This window comes from Centruroides vittatus, unplaced genomic scaffold (genome assembly GCF_030686945.1).
Source record: "Centruroides vittatus isolate TY-2023 unplaced genomic scaffold, ASM3068694v2 contig_941, whole genome shotgun sequence".
In the NCBI taxonomy this organism is placed as follows: Eukaryota; Metazoa; Arthropoda; class Arachnida; order Scorpiones; family Buthidae; genus Centruroides; species Centruroides vittatus.
The window spans coordinates 1,347,153-1,365,733 of record NW_027122625.1 but is presented as its reverse complement, the minus strand read 5'-3'; the positions used below and the strand labels follow the sequence as shown (position 1 = coordinate 1,365,733).

Here is an 18,581-nt window from a genome sequence, read left to right as displayed (position 1 = left end):
TATGCTTTGATGGATGCAATTTCTTACTGTGAAACTGATTTTGACCTTTCCTGTAAAGAAAACACAGATTTTGGAGATTTTGGAAATCAATTTCTCAAAATCTCAAGAGTTTGCAATACTTTACAAGGTCCAGTTCTGAGAAGAGGGAAAGAAATTATCCCATTTGGCAGATTTTGGAAACCAACTTCTCAATTGTAAATAATTACAAATGTACTTGTATCTTTCCTAAACAATGTTACGCGAGGATTTGCTATACCTATTGAAACTACTCATTAAAAAAATAGCAAACTTTATTCTTAAACTAGTCATTTTAAAACATAATAAAATACTGTTAATACTTAATATGTCAAGTTTAAACTTCAAAATTATATTTAGTAATTCTCTGTATTTAATTTTCTAATATTTTTGTTAAAAATATCTTTACCCCCTTCACAGTGGCATAGCGAGGGGGGTGCAAGGGGGTGTATCATGCACCAGGCGCCACTCGCAGATGGGCACCCAAATGGTCTCCAAGACAAACTATATGTGTTTCTGGAGGGGGAGGGGCGCCAATAAAGTGTCGGGCGCCAGTTATGTTTGCTACGCAACTGCCCCTTCAGTATAAATCATTTGATTTTTTATCATATTTTAATTCTATAATTGAGTATTGAAAACATTAACCTTCAAAAAACATGATTGAAATTAAATGTTCTTAAAGGTGTGAAATTTGGAATATATTTGAATAAAAATGTTTTGATGTTCATTGAATGGCTTGTATGCAGAGAGTGATAAGCCACAAATAAAAATTTAAGAAACAACAATTATCAATTAAAAAAATATATATCATTAAAATGCCAGTTTTGCTATAAACTGGCATTTTATTATCAAAGATACTGATTTCGGGCTTTGTTTAAAGATTTAAAAGTGATATTTCTTAAATTTCTCTTTTTGTGGCTTATTACCTTTTGCATCTAAGCCATTCAGTTAAAATAAAAAGCTTAGAAAACACATCTAATAAGATTAAAATACTTTTAACATTTAATTAATAAATTTTTCAATTTTATTAAGAAACTTAATAAATAATAAACTGGATATTTTTTAAGTTTATTAAGCATTAGAGTATCCTACCAATATAATTAGTTTTAGTAATCTAATCTGTGAAAGTTAATATCAGTTGTAAATAGATGATTATCAGAGGAGTTAACATTTAATGTACAGTCATTCTTTTGCCAGAATTAAAATAATAAAAACAGCATTTTCAACTTTAAACAGAACACAATGATATGCTTTATAAATATATTTTATAATATCATTTAAGATACTTAATTTGCCAACAAAATTTGTATTAAATTAATAATAAAAATTTTATTGTTAATTTAATTAAAATATTTGTATCATTCTAAAGGCTTTTTTAAACTGATTATACTCATAGTTTCTTAAATAAATAATGAACTATTGTTTACAACAATTATTTTTAATTAAAAATTATATTAAAACTTCCCGAAATTAGTTCATTAAAATTCTAAATTTATCGTCGATCTACCAGTATTTTAGCATTAACATTATTATTCTATCATCTACATTCAACACAATAATGCTGTAGGCAAACCAAACAACAAAATTATGATTATTGATATGCTATCTTTGATGATATAATAAATGATTACGAATATTTTATTTTTAAAGTTATCTTAATCTTTCTTTTCATATAATTTTATGACAATTATTATAGATTTTATAAGTAAATCTTAAATTTGGTAATTATAAATAACCATTGCATTATCTTAACGAATGTATTAATCGCTATGTATTACAGTAAGTTAAATATTGAAATATTCTTGTTCAATAAACAGCTATTTAACTACTATATAACAATATCCAATTTTATTTTTTAAAGATTTTTATGTAATTAGAACAAATATCAAATGCAACCTTAACTTTAAAAAGACAAGTAAATTCAAAGTCTATTTCCAAAATTTTTTAATTCCATTTTCAAAATTAATTTTATTATGAATTATTCTAAAGATGGATAGAAAATAATTATTTGAAAATACTAAAATGTAAATTTTAAGACAAATTAATTAATTTTTATTGTATTATGGCTGTAAGATTGCCATTTTAATATCAGATTTATTACACTGAAATAAGGATTTATTATACAGTAGACCCCCCCCTATAACACGGATTCATATAACACGGTTTCTTATAACACGGCAAAAAAAATTGCGACCGGTTTCGTTCACGCTAAAAGAGACTCGTGTAACATGGTAAAACGTCGTTGCAACAAGATTGGTCAAATCTGAACCAATAGTGGACTAGCAGCTGAACTATTTGCTGCCATCCAGCACCACGCGTATATACAGAGAGTTTAGGCGGGAAAGTATTGATAAATTTTTATACAGTTCTTGTGAAAACAACATTTACAGTATTATTCAATGGCCATAAAAATTATATTTCTATTAATGATGTCTCCAAAGTTCAGCGAATTCTTCGCAGAAAGAATAACTTATCAGGAAAAGCATCCACCGTTCGATGAGTCACTCCGCGATGAAAACAAGCTTAGGCAATGGCATCTTTGAACGATGCACACTCAGTAAGTAATCCAACAATTTTTTGTTTATAGCATTATTTATATGGATTATTCCCAAAAAAATTATATATGATTTGGAAATGTTAAATCAAATTATTCTAGAATTGATTAATTTTACGGAAGAAAACCTTTCAAACAGCCATAGCCCCTAAACTGCACACGTGCCGGGCTGTGATTGGCTCATATATTTAAGGGACTCGTACAACACGGATTCATATAACACGGAACATATCTACCGTGTTGTAGGGGGGGTCTACTGTACTGAGACATGTATTATTAAAAGGAAACTAAACTCATTTTTTTCTTTTCTATGTATATTTTATTATGGAATGCATTTCAGAAGCAAGCCCCTCATCGGCCATTGTAATTTATCCTATGTAATGGCTGATGAGAAACTTGTTTCCAAAATGCATTCTGTAATAATGTATACATAGAAAAAGAAAAAATGATGTCTTCTATGTGAGAAATCTCATATTAAAATGGCAGTCAGAGCCATAATACATATAATTTTAAATAATAGGCAAGAATCATTTCCAAAACATTATGAAGAAAATTAATTTTTATTGTATCTTTATAGTTTATCTCAAATAAAGTCAAAGGTTTGCATTGTTTCTAAAAGTATTTAAGTAGAATATGACAATAAATGTTTTTATTTTCAAAGATCTATCCCAACATTATATTTACCAAAAACTATAACTTTGTTTTTATTTTCATTTCAATTAATTATATTATTAATTAATGCCTAAAAAGTAACTAGAAAAGCTTCTAAACTTTGTTTTAAACAGAAATAAAACAATGCCATACTAATAGTTTCAATACATAAAATTCAACTTAGGTAAAATGAAAATAATTTTGGATAAGATAAATTTAAGGACAAATAATCTCTTCAGAAAAATCTGTTATTCCTTGAAAGATTCTTAAAAACAAAAAAAAGGAAACTGGAAAGAAAAAAGAATTAGCAGTTTCTAATAGATAGATATACAATGCTTTGAAATCCAATACTGTCATATATTCCTCATCCAATAAAGAGTTTCTTTAAGATGTTCCAAAATGCCACACATGTTCACTTTTCCTAAAACACACAAACTAGGAAAACAAATACATCCAGTCATGGAAAAGTGTTTCTCCCAAACATTCCTATTAGAAAAGAAAATGGTCAAATTCTACAACAGGTCTTCCACATATCCCTACATAATTAACAACTCACTATAACTCCTGAAACATCTCAAAAGAAATCTCCTTATTGGAAAGAGAAATAAAGTAATATCTCGGTTTTCACTCACTTCGGTCATTGTCAGTTGCAGTTTTCGTCGATTTTTTCATGGAAAAGTTCTCGGATTTCATTGGTGTGCCCACGTGACCTTGCTGTTTTGCGAAAACAAAAGGCAACCCATGCATTTTCCTGCTCGGTGTGGCATTGTTTCTTGTTATGTGAGCATTATTCTGCACATCTAGCCAAACAATTCCATTGCTTTCCTTTCCTTTTAGCTCCATCGTGGGACCAAAGAAAGTTTCCAGAGCCAGCAGTCCTTCAAATGCCATGTTAAATGTTCATTTATTCTTTACATTAGTCTTTTAATATTCATTTTATATTAATTTCTTATTGTTTTTAGTATTAAATGCTATATTTATTCTCTATAAAATGTGTTTTTGGTATGTATTTTGGAGTGTCTAGAACAAATTAATTGGATTTACATTGATTCATATGGAAATAATTGCCTCAATTTTCGTCAGTTACAGATTTCGCAGATTGTTTTCGGATGAATTATTGACAAAAACAGAGGTATCGTGGTATATGACAGTATTGAATTAAAAGTTGGGAACAAGAAAAAAAAATCATTAGACTTAATTTACCTTTAATTCAACAGTTCTGTTTAAAAGTTTTAGCATGTAAACAGAAATCTTGCTAGGAATTACAAGTAAAAGTTGGTTAAGGAAAATTATGTAAGAAAAGGAAAGATAAGGAATGGAGAATATTTAAGAGAACAGTTAAATTTAACTATTCTTCAAAGTATTCATTGTAACAAATTTCTAGTTATTATAGCCCAAATGATTATGTCATTCGTAAACATTGCTGATAACAGCCAGAGACCGTAACTGTACTACACACAATCTCAAATTGTGAACATATTTTAAGTAATACAGTTGAACCTGCCTATCTCAAAATCCTCTATCTTGAAAATTATATATTTTTTATGTTTATCTCAAATAATTTTCTCCAAAATCTCTATATCTCAAATTATGAACTGAAGTGTCAATTACAAATTTGAAGCTCGGCAACTACATTTTAATAGCATAAACCAAAGCTGAGAAACGTCTCTTGCAATACAGTACATGGTTGCAATTAACACGGCTTTTCTCTGATTGGCTATGAGTTTGGCTTGCAGCTTATTGAAGAGAGTTGGGCATCAGAAACTATTGACAAATTATTTTTGTTACGTCAAAAATCTTTTACTAATACCTAATACAAGTGTGTACTGTACTTGCTATGTATTAATAAAATATCATACCTCCAATCAAATCTATTACAGTTTACTCTGTATGAGCCTCTATATCTCAAAACATGTCTATCTCAAATTTTTTCTCATTTGCATGAGATTTGAGATAGACAGGTTCAACTGCATGTACTGATTACAGGGTTTGGAAAATTTATGTTTATTTTTAAATAAAACAATAATACATGTTTTATTTAGAAACATTTATTTTTTGTTTTAAAACAGTTTTATATTACATTCTAAAACAATGTTTTATTACATAAATTTAGTAAATAAACTTTTTCTGACTTGTAAGCTAAACGTGGGCATGGGAATGAGGGATTTTTCTCACTCATGAGTCATGAAAGCATGTGACATATGACTTTTATTACTAAGAGGAGAGTTCCTGACAGCAAGGAACTCTCCTCTCAGCAAGTTCATGCTGTTAGCAATACAGCTAACGTATTGTAATATTACTTGGATGAAAAAAACATTATTATTATCATTAATTTTATGATTAATTGACAAAAAAAATTAATCAGTATAAACTAATTTCTGAAAATCCAGGAAAACCAGCAAAATATGTACGAAAGAAATGGCTGGATTAGTCGCTCTTATGAAAAAAACACATTGAAGATAACCACCTACAGGATGATATACAGGAATTGCAACAGTTGGGTGAATATTTTGAACAATTATAATTTTTTAAATTTTCTATAGCTTGCTATAAAGTTTTACATGGGTCAATTTGTATAGTATACAATTACATATCGTAATCATTGTGAACTGTGAACATACAGGTTTGTAAATTATTAGACTCAAACATAAAGTGTATTATTTTTGGTTCTTATCCTAAAGTGTATCATTTTATATTGCACTGGTCCGTCCTTGCAGTTAATTAGAGGTTATTTAAATTAGGTAATATTTTTTTTAAGTTTTGCAAATCACTGTTATTTCTAGATCATGTCATGTGTTTGATCAAATCCATTATAAAGCTAAAAATATTGGTAAAAATTTGTTTTATTACTGTTTTTGCCAATTAAAACAGTTCTGATATGGGTAAAACTTCCTATCTTCGGAAATTTCGGAAAATAGCAAAAATTTAAGTATTTTTGAAGGAAACTGAGAACAATCAACGTAAAATTGCATTGCACGTAGCGGTAAGCCAAAAGTCTGTCTCTCATGTACAAAATTCACAACACAATGTAAAGTCATATTATCATATTAACCAAAATGGTTTTGGTTAATATGACCCTCCACTGTGTTATGAATTTTGTCAGTTGGATCCTATTTTAGTCCAGACAAGCCTAAAAAATACAAGGGTAACCAGAAAACAGCTCTCCAAAAAAATTTAGAGGTAAGTCAGTAATCCAAATAAAAATACACTTGAATCTAATAATTTTCACATGTCTGTATATAGTAGTAATTTTAAAAATGTACACCTAATTAGTAATTAATTTATTGTTTCTATTTTTTATTATTTAGATAGGCAGGAGTCAGCAAGTCAGGAGTCCAAGTCCAGTGAGAAGCACTCCTCCACCAGTTCTGGCTCCACTAATGGCAGCGGCACCGCATCACAAATCAAAGTGAAATTGCAACACATTGATTCATTTATTGTGAAAATGTCAACTAATCAAAAAATGCAATTGGATGTCCAATGTGCAAAATTTATATATGCCACCAATTCAACCTTTACTCATGTAGACCACCCCAAATTTATAAAATTTTGTCAGATGTGACCTGGATATGACCTTCCACACAGAACAGAAGTTGGGAGACCCTTGCTGGACACTGTATACAATTCCATTGAGAATGAATCAGCTGATGAATACAGTCTGTATGGCTATTTATGGTGGAGTAATATCCATAATAAACCAGTGATTTGTGTCTGTGTGACTGATCTTAATGGAACAGTTCATTTGATTGACTCAGTTGATCAGAAAAGGTAGAAAGGTACACAACAAACTATTTAGAAATTATTGCAACTGCAACAATAAAAAAATGCCATCAAAAGTATGGTTGTAAAGTAAGAAGCCTGGTAAGTGACAATGCAAGCAATATGAAAAAAAAATGAGAGAAACATTAGCAATAACAGAAAATTTAGATATTGTCACTTAGGGATGCTCTGCTCATATTTTAAACTTACTGGCTCAAGATATCAATATTAAAGATATTAATGAGCAAGTTAAGCACATCATTCTATACTTCCAGAATCATCATTCCCCGAAAGCCAAATGCAAAGAGGCAGGTGGAAAAGGATTGATGTTACCACAGGATGTACATTGAAACAGCTTAGCTGATTGCTTACTGTCATACATTCAGAACTGGCCTATCTTAATGAAGATACTATCATCTTTAAGTAGTTTTTATTTTCTTACTTTGTACTGTGGGCAAAGTCACTAATTCATAAAACATATGCTAGTTGTGTTGAAGTGTGATTACTTATAATAATATAGTAATAATACACTTAATTTTATATTTTATCTCATCATTATTACTATTTTATTTTGTAAACTGACTGTTTACTCTAATGCTAGTTAACTCTACTCAAGTACTAAATGAGTATTGAATAATGAGTATCAAATGTTTAATCCTAAAAACCGTTATAAATGTTATGTTAACAGGTTTGTGATGAAAACAGGCTTGTAATTCACAAAGATATTGTAGCCAAAGTTCAAAACCTTGGAATTAAGCGTGATGCTAAAGATTTGCTGACGTGTTTAAAGATCATTGCTGATACATTAGATAAAATGCAAAGAAATGACTGCACAATCAGTGAAGGAGTTGAATTATGGTTTGGGTAAGTTACATTAGCCAGAATTGTTTTTTGTAACCAATCTAATTTCAAAATTGTGTTCATTAAATTCATTAATTTCATACATCTAATGATATTATTACTTTTATAGTGTTCAAAATGACTTGCAACAACTTGGAATCACGAGTCATGCAAGCAGCCAAAGATAGTCTGCGTTAGCCATATAAAATCTATCACCTTATAGCAAATCTTCTGGACCCAAGATACTAGGTGCAAAGCTCACAGACAATATGAAGGATGTTACCATGCTTACTACCCAAACGCTATGCCTTCAGTTTTAAAATACTTGGCAAAACTAGCCATTTCTGCAACACATGTTTACAGTCTGTAATAACTAATATCACTCTTCTTACATGGTTGCAGTCACTACGTGACAGAATTGATGAACCTGTTAAAATTGCATATTTTAAACATATAATTTAAGAATCCTCAGTATATCTACACATTTTACATCTTTAAAATGAAAAATTTAAAACATTTATAATCATTGTAGAATAGATATATAACTCTAGGTGAAATGTAATGAATCAGTCAATTTAAATGTTACAAACATGTACATGTACTGTACAGTACATCTGGAGGGAAAAAAAACAGAAGCAACACCATACATTTCTTGTAAGATAGCTCTTATGTCTAAACAATACTACTATTCACAGATAAGGAATTGAAATAATAAGACAATCAGGAAAATTTACCATCAAGCAACAGTTGGTCTTTTTTCTTCACAAGAATTTGAAATAAATGATCTGAAAAGTAAGTTACTAGAAGAGGAAGAAGAGATTCTACATTTTATTTCCATGAAAAAATAAGACCCATTTCAAATAATTGTTAGAATTTTAAAATAATCAGTTGGATTTCAAGCCAATAACTATTATCAAACATCTAGTGCCCAATAGTTATGCACTCACTGTAAAAAACAATTTTAAAATATTAATTTCTATAATACATTTACCTGTATTTTTTAAATCCATTAGAAGTTAATATAATTAGCAGTAATACCTTTAAATAAGTTATATTTTAACTTGACGACAATAAAAAAAAACTGTTTTTGTGCTAATTTTTCGAGCATTAAATGGTTAAATATCAAACCAATTGTTGTTCAAAAATTAGTTTTATTTTGAAAAGAATTTGTTCAAAAAATGCATAACCAGTTCATAAATACATCCTACATACTGGTAGGATGTATTTATGAAGATTAGGATGTAGATTATTACATCGGATAATCTGTTGTTTTAATTTTAATAATGTATAAAGCTGATAAATGAACTTACAAATTCTATAAATTTAATAAATGCTAGATAGTCAAAAGAATGGTGATTAGATTAGATTTCAAAATGAAAACAAAACTAATATGAGAAGAGAAACATGAAGACTATGCTAAGTTTGAGAATCTATTATAATAGATCTTTGTTCCTATAAAGTTCATTAAATTCTAAAAATGAAACAGCAATCATCTTAGCTGATTTTTGTTTTAAAACACTATAAATTATATTTATTTAATTTATAATTTTTCTCTTTTCAGGGTGTCTGCTTATACTATTTATACTGGCAATGGAAAAAATCTCTAGTTTTCTAAATATCTCCTAAGTTTTTTTAATGTTCTACATACAATAATTTCTTTTAATTTTAAATTTTTCTTTTAAGTGAATTTTATTACAATTATGCTCTAATTATTAACTATGTATTATTTCAATTTAAAAACTTGTATGGTAATCCATTATTGACATTTTAACAGTCTTATATTTCATAAATTTACAGCATTTTAGGCTATTAGTAACTGTGTAAAGAAAGTTATAAAATCAATTTGTTACTGAAAATAATGATTAATTTTTAGATAATTTTTAATATAAAGAACGAGTTCTATCCAAAATAAAATATAAACAAACATTTAAAAAGTGAATAAATATTAAACTTTTATAAAAAGTGATTAGAAAACAGATCATTTTTAAGCTTTTAAATAATCAAAGCTGAGATTTTATACACATTAATGAAAATTTAACTAATTTATTAAAACTATCATTAAATCTTTTACACTTAACAAAATAGTTACTTATTTCACAATACAAATATTAATTTCTTTTATAAATTACATATTTAAGATGAGAATATTTCCTCATTGTCTCCTTTATATATGTGAAAAGTAGAACTTTAAATAAAAATAAAAGCACTCATCTTGGAAATGATATAAATAGAAGTTTTTGTGATAGTTCTAGTTTCATTTTATGCTCTAAAAATGCAAACAGAAAAGTCATTCATTCGCTACAGTCACTAAAAAGAAGCATTATGTTCCAATAAATGCATTTTTACTATTTCATATATATCATATATTGAAAATAATTTAATAAAAGAAACTTTTTTTATATATATATATATTTGGACACTGTATTTTAAGAATGACTACAGAAACTAATCATATTTATTTATAAATTTAATTAAAAAATTAAATAACTACCTCCTCCAAGTTTAACTTAAAAAAATCTCCAAGGGAGGCAAAAAAAGTTTCTAACATTATGTTTTTTTTTTAAACAAACAAAGCAAATTTAAAAAAATTCAATTATACAGATAAATAATAGCAATTAAATATGAATTGTTTTAATGTAATTAAATAATTTGACTTCAAATTATTATTTAATTGTGTTTACTGCAATTAATAATTTTCACTAGCAAAAATTAATTTAAATTCCTGTCGACTATCACACACAAAACTAAAGTATCTGTGGTGAATATTTTGCCAAAACTGTTTGATAACAATCTTTAAAAGTTACAAAAACCTTTCCCTTAGCCTTCTTCCTTGTTAATAAGATATTGGTAAAGCAGATTCAGGTAATAAATAAATATACATATATATATTTTAAAATGATTTGATACTTTTATTTGTGTGACTTGTCATCCTATTAAAAAAATTTCAATTTGTACTGGTTCTGTTGATGGATTTTGTGTATTGGAATCGGGCACAAAATTGACTTAACGCAGTCTTGTTCACATCATTTGCACTACACTTTGCTCGGTAATTTGTATATATTACATCATTGGTATAGATGTGGTAGGTAAATGTCTCTCCTACTATTTCAATTTTAATTTTGGAACTGTTTGGTGGTATTTTAAACTATAGACAAGCCCAAGCAAATAATGTTAAACAGATAAGTCATCTGTAAAGCTATGCTTAAGCAAAGAGTTATCCATATACTGAATATCTGGTAAACTTCATGCTTGTACTGTACATACTGGCATAAATTTCACTGTTAAAACATTTATTATATGATAATTTTGAATAATTTTGTATTGGTCTACAAATTCTCTGTAACTGATAATGGAATCAAATGAATACAATTGAAAATGTGGACATAGTGAAACACTGTAAACATGAAAATAAAATGCTTTTCAAAAATGCATTTATTATGTATTTGATCAAACATGATACAAAATAGTAAAATATGTTTAACAGCTGTGAGGAAGCCGCAAAGGGCAGCATTAGCAAAAAAAAAAAAGTTGAGAATCACTGCTCTACAGCTTACACTGATTCCAGTTGTCATATAAAAAATTTGATAGTAGCATATTGAAAGTCCGTTCATAAAACAGACTTTCTGAATATCTCCTACTGCTGAATCGTCATTATATATAGGGTCACTCTAAAATTTTTTTAAAAATCATCAACTATTTTGCTTGTTTAAATTTTTTTAACCACTTCAAATTATTCATCACCACCAGTTTTACTTACTAATTAATGCAGGTGCTGGTAGCCTTATCAGTTTGGAATCTGGAAAGCAAAAACATGTTAAACTGTCACTTAGAAATATGAATCATTTTTGAATAAATAATTCTGACTAACACATTTGATCATAATGCTTAAACAGTATTTCACATATATTATATTGTTTGAATTTAATATATCAAATATAACAAATTTTATACAAGGAAAAGAACATGTATAATAGAAAATTCAAGAAAAGTGTTTCAATTTTAACAGCCAAAAACTTTATCAATAAAAACCTAAGTGTAAAAATAAATGAAAACTGGCTGAAAATATTATAAAACACGCAGTATATATGAATGTCGATTGTAATTGTCTGTAAAAGTTATACTGTTGTTGTCACTCATAATATCTCTGTAATATGCAAATCAGTACTAAACTGTAGTGCAGTAAGTGATGCGAATACAGTCATAAGACAATAATGTAAAGGAGTTCAAGTGCCTGTGAAAAATCACTCGTTCTCTGAAATATACATGTAATTGCGTCTATACTTCCTAGATATTGTAATAGTTGGATATTGTGAAATAAGCAAAAGATTATATATAGCAGGTAAACGGATATTTTACTTCCAAAAGTTTTTTAAAAGAATTTTCTATTGTACACAGTTGGTACTTTTACACACTGTTCTTTTTATACTAAATAGATTTTAATGTAATGGGAACCACTCCACTTATTGTAAAAATAAGTTGTATGTGTCAATTAGGTAAAGACCTTGTATGCATAACAGATTGAACATGGATATGGTAAGAACTATACCTTGTTTTAATTCAGTTTTGTTAGATATTTAGTGTAGTATTTTATATATTGTATCATTTAGTTGACTGATGAGGGGCTCTATGCCCGAAATGTGCAAATGGCATGTATCAACTAAATGGAGATGAAAATAAAGCCAAGTGTTTACTTTAAAACTCAATCTTGTGTTCGTAGTCCAACAAATTCATTAAACACTGTTTCAAAGACAACATAGAATTTAATATATGTATTGTACCTGCCCACACTAACACAATCCAAAAAGTTTAAGCAAGTAGTTCACATGTTCTGTCATATCATGATTTTTACACTTTAGTCTACTAAATAAAGATGAAAGTGTAAAAATATCCCAGGTGCAAGGAAAATATGTTCTGTTGACTGGACAGAAAATTTGGAGAAATTCTGTCAGTCAAAAGATCCCCAATCTGAAAATGCTGGACAGCATTGCATGAAAACTGCCTTCAGTTCTTAACATCACTTCCTGCTTTCCTGTCTGAACTTGCCCACATGGCATTCCAACATTGCTAGGTGTGCAATGCACAGGACATCCATTCCATAGTATTAGATATTCTGCTGATTTTCCTGAAGTATGCTTTGTGATTCAATTTCATACTAAATGTCAAAATATGCAGACTACAATATTGCCAGTATTATATTTTTAATGTCATTTTAATAAAAATATTTCCAAGTAGTGATTTTGGTGATATGCAATGTGACCTGTGTATATGTTCACCTTCTTTCACTTATTCACTGCATCAATTTTATTAGGAGTTGTAGTAACAACTAAAAAAGTGGTCCATTTATTCCTCTAAATGACTTAAAATGTGTCATATTACTGGATGTAATGATTAACATTGGGCAAATTTTAAATGCAACAATGACAATTTATTAGAGAAGTGAAGATATGAATACAAAAATACCAGCAAAAGATTTATTAACCACTAGCAAGATCTTATTTCCAAATGGTAAAGTCTGAGAAAAAGATAAATTACATAGAAAAATGAAACTTGTAAATATGATTTCCTATTCAAAAAGAGAATTCTAGTAAAAATACCATATGAACAATAACCTAAATTTTGAAATGTCTTCAATTTTATTACTAAACTATAAAAAAAAAAAAAATGGAATTAAAAATATAATGCTTTGTTCTTCATTACTTGCTAAAATCAGCAATTTTACAAGAGTATAGAATAAAATCTATAACATGTTTGTAGTTAAGAAAAAAAATCTATCTTATAAACTTTTCCTAAAATAAATACAATTATCAGAAGTTTACAAGATATTAAATTCAAGCTTTAAAAATCCTCAAAATTAGATTTTCATCTTCCAATTAGTAGATAAGATATTTCATTTACATATATTTGAACTAGCTTCCTGAACTAGTAGGGTTCTATCCTTATCATTTGTTGAAAAATTCACGTATAGAGTCTGGTGAAAATTTATCCTTTATTTCAATAGGTTGTGACACATTTCAGACAGCAAAAATTTATTCACATGAAATTACAAGTAAACACCAGAAGAATTTTTTCCAGTAAGAAAAAAACCTCCATCTTCCACAAATACTTTAAATTATTTACTATTAAAATATCTTAAACCAAACAATTTGTTAAATGCATTTTTCATTCACTATATTCAAAACAAAATTGTCTTGTTTGATGAAGACTTTTACAGTCAAAATGTGGCAAATCATAAGGAAGAACCTTTATAAGGTGGTTCAAATATATCTGATTTTCATAATTTAAAAATTTTCATGACAATTTCATGTTTATATTCTATCAGTTGTACATAATATTGTATTGAAGAAAAAGAAATAAGTCATAAACTATTAGGAGAGAACACCTTTAACACATTTTAAAATGAAAGTAGCAAAAACTTGATGTATTTAGTGAATAATTCTATACAGGTAATCCCCGTATAACACAGGAGTTATGTTCCAAAAAATTGCCGTGTTATACGAAATAAAGAACTAATACGAAAAGGGGGATTAGGTTCTAAAAATTAAAAAACATGCTATTATATTTTCATAATTAAGATAAATATCTTTATTAAAATTTTCTGAAGAAGTGATACATATTAATATAAATTAAACAATGTTTTCGTCGTCATCACTAAGCACTATTAACCAAAAATTTTTAATCTATGTAGCCAAAAAAAAGACACAATTAAAATCTTAAAATATACTTGTAAAGGTGTGGATTGTCCCAACAGTTGGAGGCGCAGTTCAATGCCTAAGAACCGGTGACGGAATAAAGCAAGTATAAAATAAGGGAAAAACATCTGGCAACATTGAAACAAGTTTCAAGAAAGACGACGTGTATTGACAGACGGCAGGAAAAGAAAATTTACATACTCTAATTAATTACTAATAGTTCACAAAAATTATGCATGAAAATCTGATAGTATGTACGTACTCGAATGAAAAATGTCAAATATAAAAGTTTTATCACGTTTATTGGACTGTTGTGTGGGGATTTCCCTAATTTCAAATTAGATAAAGTTCGCTTTTAATGGTTTTTATTACATTTCATATTGTACGAGGGTTTTACCCAATTCTCGAACCGTGTTAGTGATTCCGTGCTACGAAAGCACCGTGTCATATGGGGATGTTCCCAATTCTCAAACCGTGTTATACGGGGGTTACCTGTATAATAAAACATTTAAAATATTTTTAAAGATTGTTATATTTAGTGTTTTTGTGCATAAATTTTATAATCTTTAAAACAAATTTATTATGTTTATTTGTGAATTATTGTTTATAAATAAAAAATTTAAAAAATCAACTTAGATTAACATGCACTTATTAATTCATTTATATATCTATATACAATTTGATTCAGCATCAGTAATAAGACATTAAAATTAAAAAAAAAAAAATTTTTCCAATGATAATATCTTCTGCTCTTTTATATAAGTATTTAAATTAAGATTCTTTATTAGTAGATTGACTATGGAGTCAAAAAATATATTTATAATGTAGTCTAAAAACTAAACCTATCCAAAAAATTCATGTTTCTAAAATAAATAACATTTTTGTTTTGAAGAAAGACAAATTTTCATATAAGCAAAATAAAAGAAAATGATAATATATTAAGTATTAAAGTCATATAAAACTTTTAATATGCTATGTATAACAAATAATGATTACAATTTATTTCATAAATAATGATCACAATAAAATCAATGACATATAATTACGCCATTCCTACTTCCTTACTACTACTGCTTCACTAATAATAAAAATTTAAGATGAATATAAGATCAATGAAATGAATTTGTGTATTTAAGTAGATCTTTTAAGAAAAAGTTTAAATATCATGAAATAAAAAAATTAATGGTTTAAAATGATACTTATTATTAAAAAGTATTAAAACAATAATTTATATAACAATATTTCTTTAAACTGTACATGAAAATTTGATATTTAAGTTTTAAAAAAATAAACAATTTATTATCATTTAAGATGAGAAGCCAATGCGAATTTTATGACTTGCAGTTTAATCAATTAAGGAATCTAATGAAGTACCAAAAAGACAAATGTCATTTCAAAAGTAAAAGTGTCAAATATTATTATTAATCTTTCTTTTACTGTAATTAAACAACAGAAAAAAGAATATTTAAGTTATTTTGCCAATCAAATATACTTAAGAAGAATAATTAAAATTTGCTATTAAATTATTTTAAAAAATACGTGTTTTTAACACAAATCAGATAAATGAATTAAACAAAAATGAAAATACCAATATAAATTTTTGAAATGTTTAATGATTAAAGTTATTTTCTGTACGTATCAAATTTTATAAACACTAAATCAAAATCAAATTTATTTCTTCCGACATTGAAATCAGCATGCAAATAAAGATACGACAAATACGTATAAATTTATAACCTTAATGCCGATTTGGCAACAAAGTTGTAATTACCGGGAACCATATAACAAGTTCTCAAAAATCATCCATTACAAAGTATAAAATGAGCTTTACTTAATGTAATTACAAGTTTTTCTTAAAAGAAAAAGTTTTTGAAAAGATACAGACAATCACATTCTTAAATCCATGAATTATTCATTCATAGTATCAATTTATAGTGGAAAAATTTACATATCTACGTATCTGTCAGTGTATAATTATTTTCTACGTAAATATATAACTTGAAAGTAATCCATAGAAGTCGCACGGTTTTGTAACGGGTGATTATTTGACGCGCTTTTCAAAACTTATCGACCACCTTATCTAGCAGATCTTCCTGTAAATTAAATTACACCGTTAATTAATATTTAAACATTTAAGCAAACTTTTACGATCAATTAAAGTGCATTTACTCAATAAAAACTCTCGACGGAACCAGTCTTGTAATCATCGCATCAAAATTTTTAATTTTATATATAAACTAGATCTATAATTTTCTATAGATCTACAACAAGCCAAAATTACAGCAGAAATTAAGGAGAAGGAAATATTAAATAAGATTTGTTTTTATTTAATATTTCCTAATTAAATAAATGCATTATCCATTGCAAATAGATTCTACGAACGGGAAATTATCGGTAAATTATTTGTCTATATTCTATAATTAAGTTAATCGTCGCTATTTTAATTTAATTATTGGTTTAAACGATGAAAATATTTCAAATTTGTCCAATTAAAAATAAAATCTCTTTTGTAATTGGTCAGTTTAACAGCTACGTAAACAATACGTAAATGTATTGTTTTTTTTTTTTAATTTACACAAGAGATTTACAATGGGAAATACAATACGTTAGATTATAATTCGCATGGTAAATCAAACTGATAAAAGGAAAAACTTACCAGAATTAAGCACTGTGATATAAAAAAGCATTATTGATAGTTCTTACGAATAAATTCTCCATCACGTTCGTGGTTTCGTGTAGAAACTAGTCTTTTTTTCCTTCCTGACATTGTAATTGTAATTAAGGAAGCTTCACATGATCTTTCGCTGATCTAACTTCCCAAACTATACACACACACTTTCCGAAGTTTGATTACAGCTTACCTAGGCCCCCTACTGGAAGTAAAGTGCGTAATTAAATAACGATTTATTATTAAAATGTTTAAAACATTAAAACATATATCGTGTTAAATATAATTATTATTTAGGTAATTTATTAAAATGTCTTTGCTTAATATGTAACGTGTAAAGGAAAAACTTAAAAATTAAATGGATAAATAAGACGAAGAATCTGAAAATTACGGACGCGTTGCACGGTGAAATACAGGTGGATGAGTAAACCAATGAATAAACCGTTTCGTTTGAAATGAACCAAGCCATTGGCTTGCTTATCTAGATGTATTAAAGTCGCTTTACCAGGCAATACGCACTTTATTTCAAACTAGTTCTGAAATTTCCGATCTATCGATAAAACTTACGAATTGATTTTCGTTTCTATTCTGTTTAATATGCATTACTTTTTTAAAAAATACTATGACGTAAGAAAGAAGTGATAAAGAAATTACATGTTAGTTTTAATGTATAATGGTATATAAGGTTAACAAAAGATACAAAGACATTCTTGTGTATTTTTTACACTTTCTGTCTTGAGGGCGCCAAAAGAGCTTTCTTTCACGACCAAAATACATTCGGCCAGGCCTACAATGTGGAAGCCCGGTGATGAGGGACGAGTCAGACACATCCGTGACAGACTGCTCCTGAAATATTTCTGGTGTTGCCGAGTTTAATTCTGGATCTCCCTGAGCGGTAGGACCGTCGAGAGCTAGTACAGAGGTTTTTTAACTCTTTCCACTCTCTGCCCTGTGAGCACTCTTTTAGTAAGCCCATTATGTGTTCGCCAGGCCCAGAATAGGGTGGCCGGGTGGCGAGGGACGGGGCCCGACATATCTGGACAGACCACCCCCTGAAAAATTCTTGGGTATTTTTCGACCTGTCTGGATTCGATCCTGGTTCCCCAGAGCGATAGGCTGCGATTGACCGCTCGGCCATCCGCCGTCTATGGGAACAGAGATAGGGCGGAATCTTTGTGCTCCTTTATGGACATCTTTTACCACTTGTTTTTGAACAAATACGTAGAATGGTTTTTTTATTAATACAAAAAAGTCTTAGATATCTTATTTTCTGTTAGTAAAAATAGCATTAATTAATTTATAGAGATAGAAACCAGTATGTGCGCCTAAGTTTTCTCGGCCTCAGCTCTCGTCTCTCATCCAGCCGTCTAATTTAGTAGTCTGTAATGTTTTTATTTTTGTAGAT

At 28.2% G+C, this 18,581-nt stretch overlaps 1 protein-coding gene across 2 annotated transcripts in view; it reads right to left on the bottom strand.

The window, feature by feature from the left end:
* Nucleotides 1–17,377, bottom strand: part of LOC136984956 (mitogen-activated protein kinase-binding protein 1-like) — a 49,811-nt gene extending 32,434 nt beyond the window's left edge. For both annotated transcript variants that reach the window (XM_067282103.1, XM_067282104.1), the window contains exon 1: nt 17,165–17,377. The gene's annotated coding sequence lies outside the window, so the exon portion shown is untranslated. The remainder of the gene's footprint in view (nt 1–17,164) is intronic.
* Between the last annotated feature and the right edge of the window lie 1,204 nt (nt 17,378–18,581).